Source organism: Penaeus japonicus, unplaced genomic scaffold (genome assembly GCF_977035675.1).
Source record: "Penaeus japonicus unplaced genomic scaffold, GWHDUDI00000001_assembly GWHDUDI00000027, whole genome shotgun sequence".
Classification (NCBI taxonomy): Eukaryota; Metazoa; Arthropoda; class Malacostraca; order Decapoda; family Penaeidae; genus Penaeus; species Penaeus japonicus.
In genome coordinates, this window is record NW_028234429.1 from 34,604,570 (window position 1) to 34,611,566 (window position 6,997).

Below are 6,997 nucleotides of genomic sequence, written 5' to 3' on the forward strand. Positions count from 1 at the left end.
TGTATGTAAAACATACCCGAGAGTATAGTACTGAATATAATAAACCTCGGAATCAGGGAAGTATTTTATACACCTATATCAATGCAGCATTGCTAATAACTGTATATTACAAAAAAAGGAAAAAAACAAGATATGATATTCTTAATTTTTTGGTCCCCGTGTTCCTAAGGCTTAAAGAAGTCTACGGCAATGCACTATCAACTTCCATCATTTTAGCATGAACTGAAGTAATTTTGCGTAAACATTTATATGATTAAGTAAACCATACACAGACACACACAAACAAATATATATTCAGAATACATATACATATATATATAGGGCAAATATTTATATCAACACATATATATATATATATATATATATATATACATATATTGTTATTATATATATATAGATTTATATATATAGTGTGTGATATTATTGATGTGTGTGTGTGTGATGTGGGCTGTGTGTGTGTGGTAAATTATATAGGTTATATATATTGATTGATATATATAGTATAGTATATATATTGTGATATATATATATGTATTATATGATAAAATTTTTATTGGTGTTAGGTTATATAAATATATATATTTAGGTATAGTATGAGATATATATAATATGTGATAGTATTAATTGATATACATATACATATGATATAATATGTAAATATATACAATTTGTAACATATAACATTGCATTATATTAATATATATATAATATATATGATTTATATATATATAGGAGTTATTATATATATATAGTTAAATATATATACTTAGGTAACTATATACTATATGATATGTATAAGATTAAATATATTATTAATATTTAATGCATAATATAATATATAGATGATATATATAGTATATGTATATTTTTCATGAGAATAATGTATATATATAATATATATTATAGCATATTAATCAATATTATATATAGATATATTATATATATTTATTTACATATAGTATATATATATATATGTATATATGTAATTATGTGTGTATACTTAGTATTGTGTGTGTGTGGTGTTGTGTGTGTAGTGTGTATGTATATATATAATATAATATATAATATATATATATATATATATCATATATATAATATATATATATAATAATATATAATATTTATAATATATAAATATACTAAATAATTACATATATATATATATATTAAATATTTTATATTATATATAACATAAATTATTAATACTATTATATATATTATATATATATATTATCTATATATATATCATCTCCACGACATATATATAATATGTTTATCTATATATATATATATCCATCAATTATCACTCATATCATATACTATAAAACATTCATATTATATAATATATATATATATGTGTGTGTGTGTTTGTGTGTGTGTGTGTGGTGATCATAAATTATATATATAAATATTCACTATATAATATATATATAATATATAATTTACAATATATATAGGTTATATTAATTATAATAATAGTAATATATATATGGTATATTTAAATATATATATATTAAACAAATATATACTATATATTATAATATATTATGTATAATATATATTTATATATATTTATATATCAAATATCCATAAAATATAATATATATAACTACATGCATGTATATATCAAACTATATTTATATATACATATATATACATTCTTTATATACATAAATATAATATATATATAATATATATATATCTATAATATATATATGTGTTGTGGAAGGGGTGTGTGTGTTGTGGGGTGGGTGGTGAGGGTTGTGGTGTTGTGTGTGTGGTGGCTGTGTATATATTATATATATTTATCATTATTATATTATTTTATTATATAGATATATAGATATATATTGTTATTATATATATAAAAATATTATTTTTATTACAAATATATATAAATATATAATATATATATATATATATATAAATATATATATAGTCTTGTATATGTAATATAGATTTAAATATTATTATATATAATTATATATAATATAGTATATATATATTATGTATGATTATATTATTTTAGTATATATATAATATATTTTATATATCTATATATATGGATATGTATATGGATTATTATATATATTATAATATATTATATATATATATAAAAGTATTATTATATTATATTATATTAATTTTATATATTATATATATATAATCCATAGTTATGTGTTATATACATAATATATGTATATATATATAGATATATTCTTATATATAAATATATATATACAGATATATATATATATATATATATATATATCTATATATATTTTAAATATATATATATTATATATATATATAATAATTGTGTATGTAGCTGTAAATAAATAATTAATGATACATATAATATATAATTATTAAATATATAATATATATATATATATAATATATTATAAATATATATTTATATATAAATAATATCTATATATATATATATTATAAATTATAAATATCTATTTAAATATCTTTTTATATATATATTATATATATATATATATTATATAAATATATATAATAAAAATGCGTGTAATAGAGTTATAGAGAGATTGAAAAAACACACCTAAACACACACTACAAAAAAACCAAATAACTAAACAACACAAAAAATAACAAAACACACCCCCAAATAAAATTAACAAAAAAAACAATAAACATCCCAACCAAAAAAAACTCACTAAAAAAACACCAAATAACAAAAAAAAAAACAAATCAAAAAAGAACCCACAACATAGAAACACCCAACCACATAAAACACCAAAACAACAAAAACAACAACACACCCCCCCATGATGAAGAAAAGAAACACACCCCAAATCCTCACCCACACCCAAAACCCCCAAAAACCCCCACCCCTCACACACAACCCACCAACACCACCCCAAACCACCACCCAAACACACCAACACACACACACCCCACACCACAACAAAACTAAAAACCCACACCAACCCCAAAACACCCCACAACACTCCCAAAACCCCAAAACACACCACAACACACACCCACCCCCCCCAAACACAACCAACAACACACAAAACCCCACCCACCCCCCCCCCCCCCACCCCCCCCCCCCCCCCCCCCCCCCCCACCCCCCCCCCCCCCCCCCCCCCCCCCCCCCCCCCCACACAACACACAAAAAACACAACCCCACACCAAAAACAATCGCCGCTCTCTGCTCCTCTCTCCCCGCTCTCCTCTCTCCGCTCTCCTGCTCTCCCCCCTCGCCTCGCTCCTCCCTCACTCTCTCCCTCTCTCTCGCTCTCTCTCCCCTCTCTCCTTCTCCCCTCTCGCCCCTCTTCCTCTCTCCTCTCACTCTTTTCTCTCTCTCTCTTTTTCCCCCTCTCCCCTCCTCTCCTGCCCCTCCTCTTTCCCCCTCTCTCCCCTCTCTCCCTCTCCCCTCCCCTCTCTCGCTCCCCTCCCCTCCTCTGCTCCGCCCTGCTCTCTCTCTCTTCTCTCTCTCTCTCTCTCAACTCCCTCCTCTCTTTTTCCCCCCTCTCTAACTCCTCCCCCAACTCTCTCTCCTCTCCTCTTTTCCTCTCCATCTTTCTTCCTCTCTCTCTTCTCTCTCTCTCTCTCTCTCTCTCCTCCTCTCTCTCCTCTCTCTCTCTCTCCGCCCCATTCACCACCACACCCAAAAAACCACACCCACCAAACCCCACCCCCCCCCCCCATCCAGAAAAATAATAAAAAAAACACACACCACACACACACACAACACACACACACACCCCACACACACAAAACACACACCACCCACACACACCCCACACACCACACACACACCCACACACAACACACCATACACACCATACACACACACACACACCCACACCACATACACCCACACACTAACACAAACACATCATACACACCCCAACACACCCAAACACACCCACACACACCACACACTCCCACCCACACAACACACACACTCACACACACACCCACACAAAACACACACCCCACCCACACACAAAAACACACACACACACACACACACACCACCCCACCCACACACACACACAAACACAAACCCCTCACTCACCAAACCCCCAAACCCCTCCAATTCCCACCCCCCCCAAAACCCCCCACCCCCACCAACCCCCCGAAACCCCCCCAGCCCCAGGGCCCTCACGCCCCCCCAGCCTTTACAACCCCCCTTATTTCTGTATCTCTCTTTAGAGCTGTTGAGGGCAACGAGAAAAAAACGACAATATTTGAAAAAATTTTTTCTTTCATTTTTTCTTTACATCCCATACCCTTTTTTGGCGTTAATTAGGTAACTTTTGGGTCAAAAAATTCAAAAAATGATAAAAAGGGAAATTTTTTTAAATCAGTGCGATTGCAATAAAAACATAAAAACTATCAATCTAATTATCTCAACTTCTCTTAACTATCCCATCTAAACTATCTATAAATATAAAAAAAAAATATAAATAAATTAAAATAAAAATATAAAAAAAATAAGGTGTATTTAAAAAAGAAATAACACACACACACAACCCCCCAAACCACACAAAAAAACACACACACACCACACATATATATGTATATATATGTATATATATATATATATATTATATATATATATAATATATATTATATATAATAATATAAATATGTATAAAAATACATAAATAATATATAAATTTAATATATATTCATATATACATATATATATATATAAAAATCTATAAATATATATATATATATATACATACATATATATATACAACATATAAACATAATATATATATATATTATATATATAATATTTATATTAAATATATATATAAATATATATATAATGTAAAATATATATATACATATTAGGGTATTTTATATATATATATATATATATAATAATTATAATTATATATATATATAAAAAATATATATAAATATTTTATAAAATATATATGTGTATACATATTATATATATATATAATATATAAATTATACGTAACAAATAAATTTTATAATATATATAATATATATAATAAAAAAATATTATGGTGGGGTGTGTGTGTGTGTGGGGTGTGTGTGTGTGTGGGGTGTGTGTGTGTATGGGGTGTGTGTGTTGTGTGGTTGTGTGGTGTGTGCGTGTGATGGTGTGTGTGCGTGTGTGATGTGTGTTTGTATTAGTAAAAATTATATACATATAAATAAATATATATATACTATAAAAATATATAAATATAAATAAAATTATATAAATATAAGTATAATATATATATATAAATTAATATATATATATATAAAATATAAAAATTATGTGTGTGTGTTGTGTGTGTTTTTGTGTGTGTGTGTGGGGGTGTGTGTGTTTTGTTGTGTGTGTGGGGGTGTGTGGGGTGTGTTTTGTTTTTGTGTATTTTGTTTTTAATTATATAATAAATTTAAATAAAAAATCAGAATAGAACAACAGAAACAGACGGCTTTAATAATAATCGCTGTTTGGACGATAATGAAATTGATAATAATGATAATCATAATAATGATGATGATAATAACAACAATGATGATTATGATAATCATAATCATGATAGCAATAATGATAATCATAATAATGATAAGATTAACGATGATTTGAATACGAATGAATATAGCAATTATGATAATTATTATCACAATATTAACAATATTAACAATAACACTAACAGTTATTACAATTACGACATTGACACAGAGTGTTATCTTAATCATCATTGTCATTATCATCACCACTATCATATTCACCAATGTATCAAATTTAACATAACATTAATTGTAATGACTTCCATTGGAAAACAATAGAAACACATTAAAACTTCTCTTGTTGAACATTACGTAAAAATAACAATATCAAATACATGAAAGAACTAAAGCAGTTCTTCCTTTGCTCAACAGATGGCGTGAGCTTCCAGCCTTCGGAATTAAGAGTTTTTATTGCACTCTCTTCCCGCCTGACTTCCATTCCACCAACAAAAACTCTAACCGGATGACGAAGGTACTTGAGATACCGCAGTAGTACCAAAGCGATGACTCACTGATGGAGATCATATGCTGTGAGGCGACAATCTGTTTAATTTCTTTTCTTTCTTACCAGTGGTATCACCTTCCTTCTATGGAATATTGTCATTTACGAAAAGATATATGTGTGTATTCAAAGCACGCACAACCAACACAGCAGGATCATACATACACCCCCACCCCCGCCCCCCACACCCACACACCCAGATCCAATATCTCATATATCAAAATATATATATAACACATCACAATCAATCATAAATATATCTAATAATGTCTAAATATACAACTCCACTGATATATATCTAACTAAATAATAAATATAACTATCTATATATTTAAATATATCCAAACAACTGTCAAACTCTCTCATAAACCTATAACTTATATATCTCAATCTCTAACACTCTAAATATACATATCACATAATATAACTATCTACATAGTATCACTCAATCATAACTATATATATTATATAAATATATATATAAAAATAATTACTATCAGTCAAACATAAAAAAATCAAATACTCATCTACTCATTACAAAATATATAAATATATAAAACTATATAGTATATATCATCAAAAGTCTACTATATATAATAAATAAATAAATAAAAAATCTAACAAAATAAATAAAACTCACACAACTATATATATATATATCTACCTATAGACCAATAACTTATCCTTAAAAGTATGTACATCAACAAAACAAAAAATCTATATACAAAAAAACTATCACTTATATATCTCTAATAACTATATCTATTTTTTTATATTTTTTTTTTATCAATATAAATGTAATACAAAACTATGATATATGTTAAAAATAAATCATATAAAATATTATATATCAATAAATAATATATATATATAACATCAAAAATATATGTAAGTCCACATATATGATCAATATCATACTTACTATAATCTTTCAATAACTCTATCTATATATATAAATTTATACTCCTC